Genomic DNA, 19,934 nt, shown 5'->3' on the forward strand with positions numbered 1-19,934 from the left:
TCATACTTTTATATGTATCTGATCGAACATATTTCTTCAGCAGCCATAAAGTATCCAAGGTCAGGGCATGTGTTTTCGCTGAAAAATAGAAATATAGACAATTGAAAGGTTGGAGTCAGGCACGCAGAGATCATTCTCTGCAGAAAGAAATGGGAGGACCTTCACAGCTGCAGTCCCCCTCTCATCGTATGGCTGTCTTAAAATGTGCAAAGCAAGTCATCATTAGTTCTGCTGATGCGAGGCTTTCTATATGCTTTGATTAATGTGCATTACTCGTGGAGAATAAATGTACTTGAATAGAGATTTGTGCTATACATTGCTTACAGACTCCTTCTTGGGGTACAGAAATAAGGATCATCTGAAAAAATATTTCTTCTATAACATTGTTCAAATGATTTTTTTTAGATAATGTCAAAATAATAAGTTTTGATTTTATTACTTTAATCAGTATCACTGCAAGCAATTTACCATTTCTCAGATTCACATATTAATCCCACAATGTAGAGGAACTGCCTTTTTCTATGAAACTTTCGCCGTGATTATTCATGTGTCTGTCAGCTACTGTCATTTCAAAATTATAGTTTTTCTCTTTATTCTTTTCATTTTTTATAGTGGTAGATTTTTCTTTGAAATGAATTGTTGAAAATGGAATATACTTTTTTAAGGGAGCAAACTGACCTAATTCTAACTTTGGTACCTTCATGTTACATGAATATCTGTTTAAAGGATAACTGAACTGTGTTCAATTCAATGATTATAATATTTACTGGAGAAAAAAAGGTAAATGAATGCAGGAATTCTGCTCTGTGCTATTTTTTTCTGCCAAGATTGTGAGTATGGCAACACTTTGTTCCTAATGAAAGAATGGTCAATAGGAATTGGAGAAAAGGGTGCCCACTTGATATGGACTGAGTCTTTGTGAAAGGGTCCCCACTACATCAGTGATTAATGCTGGTGATTCCTTGTGATGAGGTAGCAGTTTGTGCACCCTGAATGCAGACCAGAGGGCCAGTTTTCTCACTTCAAGCTTTGGCTTTAAGCTGCTGTAGGGGAAGGGGTGGGTTTCACCATTATTTTCCTGCTTAAAAGTAGAACCAAGGTGTGTAGGACTTCCTGTTTAACTCAGTTTGAGGGCACATTTCTCTAGAGAGAATTCCTGAGGGTTTTTCCATCAGCACTTCTGTTGGCTCCATCTGTGTTTCATCAGGAATAAAGGCACCAAAGCAAAAAATGTTATTTTAAAAATTATTAGATATATTCAAGTGTTACTTATTTTTTAGGCTTTGATAAACAAGGATCCAAGGTCCCATCCTTAAAATTGTTCACTTTATGGGCTGGTTCGGATTGAATGTTGGGTAATTAGGATTTTCATTCCCAATTTTCCCTTGTAGCTCACTTTAATTACTTTAATTTTTGTATCTCAACTCTTTCGGACCTGCAGGAAGTTTCTATTATTGGTCTATGGCTTATTTTAGTTCTTAAACAATTTTTCAAATGGAGAATAGTGATATTCTAAGTCAGGATACCAACTTTTCCTACTACCCCAAAAGTCTTTGAAAACTGCCTTCTTATCCACCAAAAAGTAGATTCTAATTGTTACAATTCTAATATCAAAAATTCTTAATCATACAGTGATAGTTATTGACAATAGCGTAGAGTTGGTCTCGTATACCATTTCATTCTTCTTTGGAATTTAAACACCAAAATGTGTGTATAAAATTATCTGGATTTTTAGAAAGACTAGAGAGCAGTGTAATATTAGTACAAGGACCTACTGTATGGCACAGGGAACTCTGCTCAATATTCTGTAACAACCTAATGAGGAAAAGAATTTGAAAAGGAATAGATACATGTGTATGTATAACTGAATCACTTTGTTGTACACCTGAAAGTAACACAACATTGTTAATCAACTGTACTCCAATATAAAATAAAAAGTTGAAAAAAGTAAAAATAAGCAAAGATGACTATGGCAATTGTACGTAGGACTGTTTGGCACAAGACGTAAGGGCACCATCTTTCCTCTATGCCTGGAAGTGTTTGGCTCTTTTAGAAGGAATTCCCTATCATTATGTATTTTGAAAGGAATGTAGAAGCTGAAAAAATCAGGGAGTTAAAAAAATTTGTATAAAATAAATACAGTAGTAAGACCACGGAGTCAGAAGTGTTGGGCAGTTTTATGTTTTCTAGGCTTTGGTTTCCTCAATAGTAAAGTGATGAAATAGAATCTTTTCTCTATATTGTAAGTGTTAAATGTGACAATGTTTATCAAAGGCACATAGTAGGGATTGCTAGATGGTAAAAGTTTAGTAAATGGTAATAGCTCTGGTTATGGTGCCCTTTATGGTTATATTTTTATTAGAAAACACTTTCTTTTACTTATTATTTAGTGGATAGAGGCAAATCCAGTGTAGCTGCAGGGATGGGGATCATTAGCTTAAAATCAAGGTCTAACTAATATCCTTTTAAGAAAATCCGTCTGCAGACTTTGTGCCAAGAAGTTCTCAGCCCTTCAGTAATTTTTCTGATTACTGAAAATCTTTTTGTTTTCCGTAAAAGTCTGATTTCCATTCAAGGTGTCCTCCCTTGTTTTTCCCCTGACGAGCTGTGGAGTTTCTTGGCCCTGGGTACATGGAACCGGCCACTTCTGTTCAGATGTGGGACCTCACCGCTGGCGCCTGTGGCCCAGCTCTCCATGTGCGCCGTGCCAGCACAGCTGCTAGTTCAACTGAAAATTGATTTGGGTGAAGTACAAGGCCTGGAACATGGCGCAGGAAGTGAGACTTTGATGAAGTGGAAAGGGGTATGTCTAACCAAAAAAAGAAAGAAGAAAAAAAATTAGAAGCATCAAAGAGCAGGAGATAATTTTCTGTGGGCCTACTTATCAAGTGGACCATTTATGTTTCATCTGTGGTTTGAATGTGGTAGACAACAAAATTTGTTTGATGGTCAAAACTGTTCCTAACCAAAATAATTTCCTCATAGTCTCATGTTCTGAGAAAACTTGCCTTTTTGACTCAACTGAAACAACAAATGATTCTTTTTTTTCTTGGATAGATGCAAGGGTGTCTACCTTTTATCCTCTGATTATATGCTACAGACCTTTGCACAGTTAAAATGATCCTGCAGGCATCCACTGTTAAGTCAATCAGCAATACTACAGGAGATTTGGTCTGTATTTACTGCTATCTCTGAGAAATTTTGATCCAAAACCCTTTTAGTGGTAGTTTTATTGTTTTTTCTCCCTCAATGATAAATTATCTGTGGAAAACTCTGTGCATTGTAGAAGTATAATATAGATTATCTGCATGTAGATTTTAATAGTCATGTTTCCAAGTGCTTTCTTAAAATATCTTCTTTTAATCAGGCCAAGATTGTGTAGTACATTAAAGGAATTCTTAAAAAGTTTAAAAAACTTACTAGATGACCTCAGTATGGTCCTATTTAACATACCCTTGGGAACATGTGCATGAAATACATTGTGGTTTGAGGTTTTCCAACCCAAACAGACTTAAAAGAAAATGCAGCTTTTAATAGAAACTATTCAAATTCCTGCGAAAATAGGTATGGATCTCACCACTGAGAGGGTTTAAAAGCATCATTATCTACCATGAGAATCAAAAGAGAATGTGTTATCCTGCTTTTTCTATTTTGCTCAAGACGGTAAATTTGGCGGTTCTAGTGTATCATCATTTTTGAATGAAATGCTCAGTTAAAAAATATATGTGTACATGAATGACTGAACCTCTGATTAATGTTTCTCTTTCTCCTTGATGCCATGACCTGTGGGTGGGGAAGAGAGGGCAAAGGAAAACTGGTGTTATTTAACAGAGTCTTCACATTTATACCACACAAGTTGAATCCATCAGGTGTAAGACATCACCCTGAAGCATCACTTCTGAGAACTATTGGGAGGGAAATATCAGAACTGAAATATCACAGCTGGCCCTGATTTTAACTGGTGCCAAACACCTGCAGACTCTAAAAGGATACCAAAATAAAACCCCACCCTGTGGCAGCAAGCCAGCCCTTAACAACCCTTCCTTAACTTTGCATCACCATCAAGATTAATTTAACATTTTCTACAGAAACCTTATTCTTCCTGTCCCAGAAGGCCATTATAACTCCTGTAGCCAATCTTTCGTATGGGATAAATATGTCATAGAAACAGAGTGAAGTCTTGAAATATTTGATAGCTTAAAATTATCTGTTGTTTTCATATCATTATTTGTGGAAGCCTGTGAAGTTGGAGGCTTTATTAATCTCTAGGCTAGCTCATATTCTCCAAGTGACTTTGTTTTAGCACATTTTGGCAAAATATCTGAGCATCTGGGGGAAAAAAGCCTTCAGGATTCATATAGTAAGTGTCAGAAGCTCCCCAAAATACAGAGCTGTTTTTCAAGTCCTTTCTACCTTATACATGCAGACACGCATGTGCACACATGCACACACATACATACACACATGCACTACTGATGCATTTTAAAGATTGCCTTTTGAGTGACATTAGTTAATATTTATTGAAATGCAGTTGCATAGCCCTGGGAGGGTTATACAAATCAAGCAAAATTATATCCTTGTTTCTAATACTGCTGGGAAATACATACATACAGTGCTCCCTGTAACTGGAAAACAGTTGATGAAGATCCGAGGTAAAACAGTATGTCTGGAAATAATTCCTAGTAGACAAAAGAGATACAAAAATAAAATTTATGCATATCTCTGAGTATATATGACACATTTCAGATAGTGAACAAATTCAGACATTTTGTTCTGTGATACCTGGGTATAATGTTTTCAGTTTTGGAAAAAATAATGTTTCATACGTAAGTGATCAAATGAAATAAAAATTGAAAGTTTAAGGATTCAATTTTATATTAAAATATAAGACAGTGATATCCAATTTTATTTTGTTGTGTTGAAAAGAATCGTAATACAAAAAACCCTCATGCATTATCCTGTAAGAGGAAACCTATTGAAATGTCAAATAAAAGTTAAGGTCTTAGTATTACATTACTGGCATTTTATGTTCATTCTTTATGTATACCTAGGAAATTTGGATGCATCGGGTTTTTTTAAGCTATCACACTTACATATTTAGATATCTAACTGGAATGCCTTGGACATTACCTGATTGACATTGATGGAAAAAAGGTAATAGAATTTATGTTAAAGAAAAAAGTTTCTCTTTTTGTTATTTTCATGAAAGGCGTGGTTCAGGGCAGAGGAGACTGTAGTCACTTTTTTATTCAGTCAGTCACTCAGTTATTTGTTCAGCAAATAGTAATTTCTGGCCTGCTATATATGTATGGTCTTTTAATTTTTTTTATTTTTGGCTGCGATGGGTCTTGTGGCTGCACATGGGCGTTCTCTAGTTGCGGCGAGTGGGGGCTACTCTTCTTTGCGGTGCGCGGGCTTCTCACTGCGGTGGCTTCTCTTGTTGTGGAGCACGGGCTTCAGGCCCGCGGGCTTCAGTAGTTGCAGCACGTGGGCTCAGTAGTTGTGGCACGTGGGCTCTAGAGCGCAGGCTCAGTAGTTGTGGTGCACGGGCTTAGTTGCTCCACGGCATGTGGGATCTTCCCGGACCACGGATCGAACCCTGTCCCCTGTATTGGTAGGTGGATTCTTAACTACTGTGCCACCAGGGAAGTCCTGTATGATCTTGTGTTAGGTATTTGGCTAGGGGAGGGATGAAGGAAAACAGTGAAGCAATAGGACAAAGATGAAACTATTAAGCATTCAGGAAGGTTGTACAGTCCAGTTTAAGGTAGAAAGTGTCCAGTGTCACAGAAGAGTTACACAAAAATGCTCTGGGTATTTTTAGTAGCAAGAAATGATAGGTATAAAGCATCATGAGATTCTCCTATTTAATTAATTAACAAAAGCTTAAAATCTGACAAAGACTTGCAAAATGTCTTAATCATGAAATTTACCAAAGAACTCTTTATCCTTTTAAATACTCTTTGTAATTAGCTTATCATATTACTAATAAATTCCTTCTCAATGATTAAGCGGAATTTAATGGAGGGTTTCAATTCTATTGAGTAATTTTGAAGATATTTGTGATCTGAGAAAGTCTGAAGGCTTTTTTATTTTTGGCAAAAGTTATTTTCTCTGTCTCTCCTCTTTCTCACAGTTTATTCATCAGGCTCCACTTATCTCCTATTTCAGAGTAGAGATTCATAGTATAAGCACTGACTTTTACCGAGCCTTGAACTTTCAAGCCAAAGACATAATTTATTATTTGATGAGTAAAAAATAGGAATCAAGAAAGAGTAATCTCAGGAAAGTGCCAATAAAAATCACAGTGAGGAGCTTCCATGCTGTTTTCCATAGTGGCTGTACAAATGTACCTTTCCCATCAACAGAGCACAGGGTTCCCTTTTCTCCACATCCATGTCAGCATTTGTTCTCTCTTGTCTTTTTCATGATAGACATCCTAACAGGTGTGAAGTGATATCTCACTGTGGTTTTGATTTGCATTTGTCTGATGATTAGTGATGTGTACTTTTTCATGTACCTGTTGGCCATTTGTGTGTCTACTTTGGAAAAATGTCTATTCAAGTCCTTTGCCCATTTTTAATAGAAGTATACATTAAATAATTTGAAGTTTATCAATACAGTGGAACAATATATTGCCTTTATCTCATGGTTTTGAGGAATGACATGGAAAGTGTTCATTTATAAAAATAAAAATGCAGCATACAAAATTGTGTATATTGTATGATCTCAATTTTGTAAAACTATTCTCTTGAAAACAATCGTATGTTACTTTGTAATCAGGAAAATAATGGGTTTAAATATTCCCATAGCTTAAATAGTTTCTTAAGTGGAAATTTAAAATGAATTTTTGTTATTTTTAAATAGTTAAAACAGATGCCAATACGGAATGCTATGATTTCACATATGTATTCAAATATTTTTTATTGAGGTGTACTTGGCATATAACATTATATTAGTTTCAAGTGTACAACGTAATGATTAGATATTTGTATATAGCATGAAATGATCACCACAATAAATCAATTTAAAATCCATCACCATCCATAGTTAAAAATTTTTTTTCTTATGATGAGAGCTTTTAAGATCTACTTTTTCAGCAACTTTCAAATATATAGCTTATTAACTATAGTCCCCATGCTGTACATTACATCTCCATGACTTATTTATTTTATAGCTGGAAGTTTGTACTTTTTGACTCCCTTTGCGCATAAAGATACTTTTAAGTATCATTTATTGTAGTTATTTACATACATTAGAAACATTCTAGTTGTCCTATTGGTAGTACTGAACATGAACAATGATTGACAAGGACTGAGCACTATTGATATTTTAAGAACTTTTCTAAAATGATTAATAATGAAGGAGGAATAGATACAAAATGGTGTATTTGTCACCTAAAGGGAGCTTGGAATGGAGTTCTACGTTTTTTGAGAACTCAGCAGTTAAAAATGCACCCTGAACTTGCAATTTATCTCTTTTATTTTTGTCAGTGTGCTTTAGGTGTTGTACTAAGAAACCACTGACTAACCTAAGGACATGAATATTTACATCTATATTTTCTTATAAGAGTTTTACAATTTTTAAGTCTTATATTCAGGTCTATGATCCATTTTGAGTGTGTGTGTGTGTGTGTATGAATTTATCTCATTGTTCCAGCATCGTTTGTTGAAAAGATTATTCTTTTCCCATTGAATTTTCTTGGCACTCTTGTTCAAAATCCATTGGCTATTAAAGAAAGGTTAATTTCAGAAGTTTGATTATTTAAGAGTGTCTTGATTAATTTTCATATTTGTGTGAATTTCTCAAACTTTCTAAGTTTGATTTCTAATTGTATTCACTGTGTTTGAAAAACATACTTTGTGTGATTTCAAGTTCTTCAAATTTATGGAGGCTTATGTTATGCCCTATCATAGAATCGATCTGCAGAATGTTCCATATGTTCTTAAGAAGAATGTATATTTTGTTGAAGTATTCTGTAGATGTCTATTAGGTCTTGTTTATACCATTGTTTAACTCTTGTATTTCCTTGCTGATCTTCTGCCTAGTCATTATATCCATTATGGAAAGTTGGGTGTTGACTTCTCCACCTCATACTGTTGCATTGTCTGTCTAACCTTTCAGTCAGTTTTTGCTTCATGTATTTTTGGGCTCTGTTGTTATGTGCATATATGCTTATCATGGTTATATCTTCCTGATGGATTGTCCCTTTTATCATCATGTCTCTCTCTTTACTTCTATAACATGTTTTCTTTTAATATCTATTTTCGATATTTCTGATATTTATATATATATATATTTTTTTAATATAACCACCCACTCTCTTTTATGGTTGTGGTTTGCATTGTATATCTTTTTCCATCCTTTTATTTTCAGCCTGTTTGCATATTTGAATCTAAAGTATCTCTCACATAGATAGTATATAGTTGGGTCCTGTTTTTTTAAAATCCAATTTGCAAATATCTGCTTTTTGATTGAATTTTATTTTTTTTCACATCTTTATTGGAGTATAATTGCTTTCCAATGGTATGTTAGTATAAAAGAGTGAATCAGGGCTTTCCTGGTGGCACAGTGGTTGAGAGTCCGCCTGCTGATGCAGGGGACATGTGTTCGTGCCCCGGTCTGGGAAGATCCCACATGCCGTGGAGCGGCTAGGCCCGTGAGCCACGGCCGCTGAGCCTGCGCGTCTGGAGCCTGTGCTCCACAACAAAAGAGGCCACGACAGTGAGAGGCCCGTGTACCGCAAAAAAAAAAAAAAGGGTGAATCAGCTATACGTATACGTATATCTCGATATCCCCTCCCTCTTAGGTCTCCCTCCGACCCTCCCAATCCCACCCCTCTAGGTGGGCACAAAGCACCGAGCTGATCTCCCTGTGCTATGCGGCTGCTTCCCACTAGCTACCTGTTTTACATTTGGTAGTGTATATATGTCCATGCCACTCTCTCACTTCGTCCCAGCTTACCCTTCACCCTCCCCATGTCCTCAAGTCCATTCTCTACGTCTATGTATTTATTCCTGTCATACCCCTAGGTTTTTCAGAACCACTTTTTTTTTTTTTTAGATTCCATATGTATGTGTTAGCATACGGTATTTGTTTTTCTCTTTCTGACTTACTTCACTCTGTATGACAGACTCTAGGTCCATCCACCTCACTACAAATAACTCAATTTCATTTCTGTTTATGGCTGAGTAATATTCCATTGTATATATGTGCCACATCTTCTTTATCCATTCATCTGTCGATGGGCACTTAGGTTGCTTCCATGTCTTGGCTATTGTAAGTAGAGCTGCAGTGAACATTGTGGTATGTGACTCTTCTTGAATTATGGTTTTCTCAGGGCATATGCCCAGTAGTGGAATTGCTAAGTCATATGGTAGCTCTGTTTTTAGTTTTTTAAGGAACCTCTATGCTGCTCTCCATAGTGGCTGTATCAATTCACATTCCCACCAGGAGTGCAAGAGGGTTCCCTTTTTTCCACACCGTCTCCAGCACTTACTGTTTGTAGACATTTTGATAATGGCCATTCTGACTGGTGTGAGGTGATACCTCATTGTAGTTTTGATTTGCATTTCTCTAATAATTAGTGACATTGACGATTCTTTCATGTGTTTGTTGGCAAGCTGTATATCTTCTTTGGAGAAATGTCTATTTAGGTATTCTGCCCATTTTTGAATTGGGTTGTTTGTTTTTTTGATCTTGAGCTGCTTGAATATTTTGGAAATTAATCCTTTGTCAGTTGCTCCATTTGCAAATATTTTCTCCCATTCTGAGGGTTGTCTTTTGGTCTTGTTTATGGTTTCCTTTGCTGTGCAAAAGCTTTAAAGTTTCATTAGATCCCATTTGTTTATTTTTGTTTTTATTTCCATTTCTCTAGGAGACGGGTCAAAAAGGATCTTGCTGTGCTTTATGTCATAGAGTGTTCTGCCTATATTTTCCTCTAAGAGTTTGATAGTGTCTGGCCTTACATTTAGGTCTTTAATCCATTTTGAGTGTATTTTTGTGTATGATGTTAGGGAGAGTTCTAATTTCATTCCTTTAAATATAGCTGTCCAGATTTCCCAGCACCACTTACTGAAGAGGCTGTCTTTTCTCCATTGTGTATTCTTGCCTCCTTTATCAAAGATAAGGTGACCATATATGCGTGGGTTTATCTCTGGGCTTTCTATCCTGTTCCATTGATCTATCTTTCTGTTTTTGTGCCAGTACCATAGTTTGTTGATTGCTGTAGGTTTGTAGTATAGTCTGAAGTCAGGGAGCCTGATTCCTCCAGCTCCGTTTTTCTTTCTCAAGATTGCTTTGGCTATTCGGGGTCTTTTGTGTTTCCATACAAGTTGTGAAATTTTTTGTTCTAGTTCTGTGAAAAATGCCAGTGGTAGTTTGATAGGGATTGCATTGAATCTGTAGATTGCTTTGGGCAGTATAGTCATTTTCACAATGCTGATTCTTCCAATCCAAGAACATGGTATATCTCTCCATCTGTTTGTATCATCTTTAATATCTTTCATCCATGTCTTATAGTTTTCTGCATACAGGTCTTTGTCTCCTTAGGTAGGTTTATTCCTAGGTATTTTATTCTTTTTGTTGCAGTGGTAAATGGAAGTGTTTCCTTAATTTCTCTTTAGATTTTTCATCATTAGTGTATAGGAATGCAAGAGATTTCTGTGCATTAATTTTGGATCCTGCTACTTTACCAAATTCATTGATTAGCTCTAGTAGTTTTCTGGTAGCATCTTTAGGATTCTCTATGTATAGTGTCATGTCATCTGCAAACAGTGACAGTTTTACTTCTTCTTTTCTGATTTAGATTCCTTTTATTTATTTTTCTTCTCTGATTGCTGTGGCTGAAACTTCCAAAACTATGTTGAATAATAGTGGTGAGAGTGGGCAACCTTGTCTTGTTCATGATCTTAGTCGAAATGATTTCAGTTTTTCACCATTGAGAATGATGTTGGCTGTGTGTTTGTCATATATGGCCTTTATTATGTTGAGGTAAGTTCCCTCTATGCCTTCTTTCTGGAGGTTTTTTTATCATAAATGGGTGTGAATTTTGTTGAAAGCTTTCTCTGCATCTATTGAGATGATCATGTGGTTTTTCTCCTTCAATTTGTTAATATGGTGTATCACATTGATTGATTTGCATATATTGAAGAATCCGCTTGCATTCCTGGGATAAACCCCACTTGATGATGGTGTATGATCCATTTAATGTGCTGTTGGATTCTGTTTGCTAGTGTTTTGTTGAGTATTTTTGCATCTATTTTCATCAGTGATATTGGCCTGTTGGTTTCTTTTTTGGTGACATCCTTGTCTGGTTTTGGTATCAGGGTGATGATGGCCTCGTAGAATGAGTTTGGGAGTGGTCCTCCCTCTGCTATATTTTGGAAGAGTTTGAGAAGGGTAGATGCTAGCTCTTCTCTAAATGTTTGATAGAATTCACCTGTGAAGCCATCTGGTCCTGGGTTTTTGTTTGTTGGAAGATTTTTAATCACAGTTTCAATTTCAGTGCTTGTGATTGGTCTGTTTATATTTTCTGTTTCTTCCTGGTTCAGTCTCAGAAGGTTGTGCTTTTCTAAGAATTTGTCCATTTCTTCCAGGTTGTCCATTTTATTGGCATAGAGTTGCTTGTAGTAATCTCTCATGATCCTTTGTATTTCTGTAGTGTTAGTTGTTACTTCTCCTTTTTCACTTCTAATTCTATTGATTTGAGTCTTTTCCCTTTTTTTCTTAATGAGTCTGGCTAATGGTTTATCAGTTTTGTTTATTTTCTCAAAGAACCTGATTGAATTGTTTAAGCCGTTCACACTCACTTTTATTATTGATAGGATTTCCAGCCAACATTTGCTCTCTGTTTCATGTGTTTATTTTTCTATTTCCTTTTCATTGCTTTCATTTGCATTAAGTGGGTATTTTCTAATGTAACATTTAAATTCTTTTAGTGATTTTTGGTGATTTTTTTTATTAGTTTCTCTAGGCCTATAATGTATATCTTAACTTATCAGGTTTGACTTCAGTTTTATACCAACTTAGTTACAGTGAAATATGGAAACTTTACTCCTATATAAGTCCTATAGATATGTATGTATATTATAAACTCAGCAATACAGTTATAATTGTTACTCTACAAATGTTATGTAATATTAAGTCTTTCAAGGAAGCTGATGAAAAAAATGAGAGCTAATTTATAGAATTTTTAATATTAATTTTATGTATGCTATTTTGCCCTCTTAATTTCTTCTCATTGACCTGAGTTCTAGATTTAAGTTGGATTTGATGTCCTTTCCTTACTCCAACACATGTTTTTTGCTCTTATTCACTTCCCTTGTGCTCTTTATTGTCAAATAGATTACATTTCTGTATGTTATGCATTCAAAAGTACACTTTTATACATGTTGTTTATTGCAGTAGCATTTTGAATAAGTCAAGAGAAGAAAGGAGAAGAAATATGCAATTGCACTGTTGTTTGTAAATGCCTACATGATTATCTAACTGGTATGCTTTATGTGTGTTAGTGTGTGGATTTGTAGTGCTGTATGGGTCATTTACTTTCATCCTAAAGAATTTTCTTTGGTGTTCAGTGTAATGTAAGTCTGCTGCCAACAAATTCTCTCAGCTTCTGTTTATCTGGGATTATCTTTAGTTTGCCTTCATTTGTGAAAGATAGTTTTGCTGGATACAATATTCTTGTTTGATAGTTTTTACTTTCAGCATTTTGAGTATGTTGCTTCACTGCCTTCTAATTTCCATGGTGTCTAATGAGATGTTATATGTTAATCTTATTAGGTTCCCTTTATGTGATGTAATTTTTCTTTTGCTCTTTTCAGGATTTTCTCTTTGTCTTTGAGCATTTTGAGTATGATGTGTCTGGGTGTGTGTTGATCTCTTTACATTTATCCTACTTAGAGTTCATTGAGCTTCTTGGATGGTAAATTAATGTTTTTCATAAAATTTGTAAAGTTTTATTTCTTTGATTCATCTGTTTCTTCTTCTGGTACCCCAATTATGTGTATGTTGGTGCACTTAAAGGTGTCTCACATTTCTCTGAAACTTTGTTTAGTTTTCTTAATTATTTTTTCTTTCTGAAATTCAGATTGAATAATTTCTATTAGTCTACCTCTGAGTTTGAGTTTGCTGATTCTTTCTTCTGATAATTCAAATATATGGTTGAGCCCCTCAAGTGAATTTTTCATTTCAGTTATTGTACTTTTCAACTCCAGAATATCCATTTGATTCCTTTTAATAATTTGAATATTTCTATCTCTTTATTGATATTATCTCTTTGATGAGACATTGTCTTCATATCTTCCTTTAATTCTTTAAGCATGGTTTCCTTTTGCTCTTCAATCATCTATATAATAGCTGCTTTGAAGTTTTTTTCTGCTACGTCCACCATCTGGGCCTCTTCAAAGGCAGTTTCTATTGCCAGCTCTTTCTTTCTGTGTATTGGACACAGTTTACTGTTCCTTTGCACGTGTCATAATTTTTGGTTGATATCTGGACATTTTAGATCCTCCTACCCCAGAGGTTGTTTTGTTTGTTGCTTACTAGGTCAAACAACAGTGATTTGGCTGTGCTAATTCTGTGAAGTCTTTTTTATCTGCAGTTCACAGCTTCTGATGTCCCAGCTCAGATTGGTTCCACTTGTTTTTATCTTTTACCTAGTGATCACTCCTGGGCAGGCATAAGCCGTTGAGTCAGAATATCACACTTGGCGGTTTCAAGGTGATTGGGCTCAGGCTGCATGTTCTGATTAGCTTTCTGCGGGCCATGGTTCTAATGTCACTTCAGTTTTCCAAACTTCTGTAGAGCTATCCAAATCTGTGATGTGTATTCACCACCTAATAGCCAGCCTGAGATCTGGGTGGTGTTGTATCTGTTAGTTCAGTTCTCAAAGTGTGGTTTGTTGAATTCAGTATGTGCGTATGCCCAGAAATTCATAAACAGCCTTATGCAGTTATATTCCCAAGCTCCTTTCTCTTGACCTCCTTGGTAATTTCCAGTTTCCTGGGGTGCCTCTTTTTGGTCTTCTGGCCAGAATGCTATGGCTTTAGTTATCCCGTTCTCCTGTGCACTTCCATAACTGCTCCTGTCTTTGGGACCAGGTGGCAGCCGGACAGAGATAGGAAAAGAACAATGGATTTAACTCCACTTTTTTGAAACTGCTGTTCCATCAAACTTAAAGGGACGTTCCCCTTTCTTTGGATTTTGGCTTTTGCTGGTTCCCATTGCCTCTTCTAGTCAAAGCTGCTGCTACCACTCTCACCTCAGTACTGCCTGAGAGCTGGGGTAGGGAAATGGATAAAAGAAAGCAAAAACCAGGAGATTTCCACGCTCTCTTTGAGTGTTATGCATTCCCTTTCCTATTCCTTGAGCCAGAACTAGGAGGCTTCTCCTGGAGCTTTCTTTGTCTGCACCTATTTTCATTCGGCTGCTATAACAAAAATGCCATTGACAGGGTTACTAATAAACAACAGAAATTTATTTGTCACATTTCTGGAAGCTGGGAAACCCAAGATCAAGGCACTGGCATATTCACTATCTGAACCCACTTCTTGGTTCATAGGCGGCCATTTTTTTCACTTGATCCTCTCATGGTGGAAGGGGTGAGGGAGCTCTCTGAGGTCTCTTTTATAAGGATGTTAATCCCATTCTTGAGGGCTCCATTCTCTTGAACTAATAACCTCCCCAGGACTCCATCTCCAAATACTATCCCACTGGAGGACTAGGTTTCAATGTATGAATTTGGCCAGAGGTGCACAAACATTTATCTATAGCAGCGTCCCAGTGCTCAGTTTGTTTCCTGTGTGATTGGGTTCAGACCTGGGGATACAACAGTAAAAAAAAAACTGATAAACTTTCCACTTATATGGTAGTGTTTGAATTCTGTTCTTCCCCTCTCTGTCTGCTGCTGTTGACTTTTGAGTCCTTAAAAAGCTGCTTCATTTATTCTGTCCAGGTTTTATAGCTGCATTCAGTGGGAGACAATGTAGAGTATACTTATTGCTTCATAGTACCTGGAACCTGAACATTTCAACTTTAAAGCAAACATTTCTTAATATTTAAAAAAAAGTTTCTAGATCATTTTTCTTGAAGAGAATCCTAACACAGTTGTTAAGTTAAAGTAACTCAAAAAGTTCATGTACTTTGCAACTACTTTTTCATGCAAATTAGAATTTTTAGGAAATGTCTAATCAAAACAAAATATAGAAATAAATTGAATGAAGAGGTTAATAAATAACTGGAACTACAGTGGACTCCAACTTTTATACTGATTGTCGGGTAAGCAGATGTTATAGTTTTGAACATTTATATGAATATATTTAGATTAATACATTATTGCTTTTGAATTCTTCATATATTGGGATTTTGTTTAGTTTTTTGTTAAAGTAAAGTGTTTCCTGCTACAGGAAAGAAAGAACGTCTTCTGACCTATGGGAATGAGTGGTTAGGTTGTCCTTAAACTATTTTCCTTAAATGTCAATTTTCTATGTTGGTCATCTGACAGTTACCTAGCACTTATTCAGCATTCTCTGGCAAATGCAGTGTTTTGGAGTCTGAAGGAAAACAGAATTCTCAGAAAGAGGAGTAAGGTATCAGAGCCTGCAATGATCAGGGAGACAGGGCAAAAGTTTTTTTAAGAAAGAGTCTGTTTTCTTGTTTCTGAGCAGTACTAAATCATTCACCAATTTTCACGGCAAATATAATACAAAGCTGGGACCTCCTGTGGTGCTAGGAAGTAAGGCAGTGCCCACAAAATGATGGGAACGTGTGGCAAAGGCATTAATACAAACGAGCCAAGTTCAGAGAGGCTCCAGTAGCCAACGCAGGACAATTTGAATAACAAAACAAATATAAGATAATTATAATAATGGACTATAATCCACAGAATAAAATAAATATCCATGACTCCATACTGATATAAATAAATAATTGAATCAGTCGGTAAATGTGGAAGAATGCAAAGAACTCTTTAGATTGTAGAATTTCAACTAATAAACATAAAAGAATCAGGGAAATAGGAAATTATCTTTAGGTAAGCATCACAGTAATAATTATTGCAACAAAGAACTGTTGAAGGGTACTAAAACTATGGTGGACAAGAGGATATTTGTATAATCTCAGTGTATCTCTTTATCTTCTCAGTTATAAAGAAAAACTAGGAACTTCACCGTGGGGAACTCTTACTGACATCAGCTTAACCAAGTGATTCAAGTTAGTAGCACCAGTAATAAGATCTGACAACATCATGAATCTTTCCTTATGATGCATAGCATCGATTTCTTGCCCCAAATTTAATTGTGGGAAAATATCTGACCAACTCAAATTGAGAAATTCTATAAAATGCCTGACCAGTGATCTTCAAAAGTGTCAAGGTTATGCAAGACAAAGACTGAGGAGCTGTCCTAGATTGGAGAATGCTAAAAAAAAAAATATGACAATTATTTGCAATGTGGGATACTAGATTATATCCTGGTCCAGAGAAAAGGGCATTAGTGTGACACTTGTCAAAATTCCAAGTCTCGAGATTAGTTAGTGATATTGTTTCAATTTTAATTTTTTGCTTTTGATAACCAAACATCTGCTATTAACATCTTATATGTTAATAGCAGAAGATGGGTGATGAGTATTTGAGAACCGTGCTTTGCAACTTTTCTGTCCACCTAAAATTATTTCAAAATAAAAAGTAAAAAAAAAGAACACAGAAATTTTATTTCAAACACCTCACATTGTATAAATACAAAGGTAAAGAGCCTTGCATTAAAAAAATGAAAGTGTGAAGTGTCAAAGGGGAGTCCTCTATAGAACATGCAAAATAAAATTTCAAGTTTTATTGCTTCTCAGGTGTCCATCATTTAAAAACAATGCTTATCAAAATATCAGAGGGCTCTTATATGCCATTGCATTTGTTTTTCTCACATTTCAAATTGACTGATTATAATAATTCTCTCTTTGCTGTTCAGGGACATGAGACTCTGAGTAGTATGAAGCCTGAACTATTACTGATATTTCTGCATCATAGTTGAGATTTTATTTCTGATGCCTGAGGACCACTAAGACAGCAACGCACGCAATCAAATGTTCAGATCTTTTTCACACAACTGTAGTTGATCCCTTGTCAAGAATTTAAATGAAAGATAATTTAAATTCATTTTTCTTTAGAAAACAGATTTTTGCTAATTTATAAAATGTAATTAAAATGTTACCAGAATGCAGTTACTCTTGGAAATACTTCTCTACAGATTCTCATTTTTGCAAAATAGATATGTCTCTTTTAACTTTTATGAAAAATGGTTAAATTTTCACAATTGGTTTCAGAAGCTATCCAGTTTCTTAGTGGTACACTAAGTGTCAATAGTTGTTGTAAGCCCTTTTATATCATCAGGCAGTGATTCTCAAACAGGATGTGCATTAGAGTCACCTGGGGAACTTTTCCAAAATCTAGTTCCTGGAGCTCTAGCATCAGGGATTCTGATAACACAAGTCAGTATGGAGTTAAGGATATCTGGAGTTTTAGAAGATTCCCCAAGGCTTGTACTGTAGAAATGTAGAATGCTTTGGAGAAGGGAGAGTGTCATGGTTATGAACATGGTCTTTCTAGTTGCGACAGACCTGACTTTTTTTTTTTCCACAAATAAATTATGAATTTAATTTAGAAACATGACAAAAATGGGCAAAGGATAAGACAGAAAACTCCTACCAAACTGAAAAAAAGGTGTATGCAGTTTATATTGTTAGATAAGCAGACCTGACTTTTATTTGGGCTCTGCCACTTACTCACTGGATGACTTTGGGCATTACTCAACCCTCATATGCCTCAGTTTCCTCCTCTATAAAATAGATGTTTTAATGATTTTGACCTCATCTTTTTTAAAAATATTTCAATGAGAGAAGATAGTGCATATAAAGTGTTTAAAATGAAGGCAATTTTTATTGATGAGTTTTTTAAGATGATTAGATGTTTTCTGGAAAATGCCATAGTGGAAGGGAAGGTATTTCAGGCAGAAGCAGCAACCAAGCAAGGGAACGGTATATGTGAAAAATGCCTGGGGAAATGTGAGAAGGGCAGGTGGTGTGTTATGGCTGGAGCATAGAGTGTGGATGAGATATGGTAGGAGGTGAAAATGGAGAACCCAAGAGTCGTTTTATGGAATACTTTATGCCATGCTGAAGAGTTTGATCTGTATCCAAACTGTTTGTCAGAACATGTAGTATGATGCCAGCTCCTGGAAGTGCAGCAGATGTACTCATACCAGCAGCAGTGTATTCTGGTGGTCCTGGGTAGCTATGAAGCCCAGGAGAATGTAGGATGTAGGTATGCCTGTGTACACCTATATATGACATATGTCGTGTCTATTAGTCCCAGAGTAGAGATTCAGTGTAGAAAGTAGAAGTTCTAAGGTCCAAGCCATATTTGACACAGCCTACCAAAAAAAATACATTGTCAGAGTTAATGGGAACTTAATCATTATAGCTGTTCATTCTTTGTTTTATACCTTGTCAGCCATAAATCTGGGACTGAACCTCTCATCAACTCTAATTCGGGTATTAATCAAACTATATATGACCAGTGAACGAGCACTGGGAAGAAGTACACCCCAGGTTACAGGAAGTCAGCTACGTTAATATATAGATGTGTGCGGGCATGTTGGGGAATGGTATTTATTGAACTGCAGCTGGACTGACATATCCCATTCTAAGCTCTACTCCTAGCCATCTTGGATTGTGAAATTTGTTTTAAAGAGCTTTCCCCAAGATAAGATTCAGTTCCTAGTCCCATGGAGCTCCATTTTACTTATCCTCAGATTGTCACTAAAGCAGGGGGAAGCCAGGACCTGACTGCGTGGGGACACCCGTATGCAGGGGCAGACACAGGCTAAGCGTGATGCCATTCTGTACTCTGGGATCCTCTGACCCAAGGCACACAGTGCCATCATGTCATTGAAAAAGTTAACTTTTATCCCGTAAAAGTTTATGAATGCGTCTAGGGTTTATTTAAATTAGAAAATTCTCACACAGATAGTGGTGGCTGCAAGGTATAGAGGCTCAGAGAAGTATATACAAACTATATTAGAAGTACAATTAAATAAGGACTATATTTTTTCAGAGTCTGAGAAACTTGGACTTGGAAAAGAAGATGCCTTAGATAGTTATGATGATGATGTGTCATTGTCAGTTCTTCAGTTGCAGCAGTGGGACTCTGGTGGCAGATGTTGATAATGGGGAAGACTATGCATGTGTGGGAGTTGGGGTACCTAGGAACTCTGTTTGCCTCTCAATTTTACTGTAAACATAAAACTACTCTAAAAAATGAAGCCTTTGAATATGGAAAAAGGAAGATTCCCTAAACAATGTTGATGTTACCTTTAGACTAGGCTTTATAGTATTGAAATGGAGCTCAGTTTGTTGTCTGAGACCTGAAGATTCAGAATTCATTCATGATCAAATATTTCATGAGTGCCAACTGTGTGCAAATTAGTGTGCTAAACAATGGAGAGAAAGAATAGCAATACTTGGTTGACTCTAAGCAAATATAAGGCTAATTAATAAACAGGAAGACCAAGTTATTTCTTTGCTATGAGAAATGTATTTGCTTCAAAGCCTTTAATATGTTATATCTACTTCCCAGGGTATAATTTTTGGGTGTTAAGGAACTCATGGGGAGCTAAGTTAATAATTAGGCTATTGTTGATAAAGATGAGATTTGAAGATCACTGGAGTTCAGAATTTTTTTCCACTTTTTATTTTGAAGTAGTTAGATTCACAGGGAGTTGCGAAGATGGTACAGAGAGGTCCTGTGGACTCCTCACTTAGTTTCTCCCAATGATTGCATAATTATAGTATAATAACAAAACCAGGAGTCTGACTTTAGTACAGTGTATGTATACAGTTCTATGCCATTTTAATACACAAGTACATAGATTTATGTAACCATG

The 19,934-nt window shown here is 36.0% G+C and overlaps 1 protein-coding gene across 4 annotated transcripts in view; it reads left to right on the forward strand.

Moving 5' to 3' along the window:
• Nucleotides 1-19,934, forward strand: part of SUGCT (succinyl-CoA:glutarate-CoA transferase) — a 764,199-nt gene that overhangs the window by 298,185 nt on the left and 446,080 nt on the right. The window lies entirely within an intron of this gene.

This window comes from Phocoena sinus, chromosome 9 (assembly GCF_008692025.1).
Source record: "Phocoena sinus isolate mPhoSin1 chromosome 9, mPhoSin1.pri, whole genome shotgun sequence".
NCBI classification, from domain to species: domain Eukaryota; kingdom Metazoa; phylum Chordata; class Mammalia; order Artiodactyla; family Phocoenidae; genus Phocoena; species Phocoena sinus.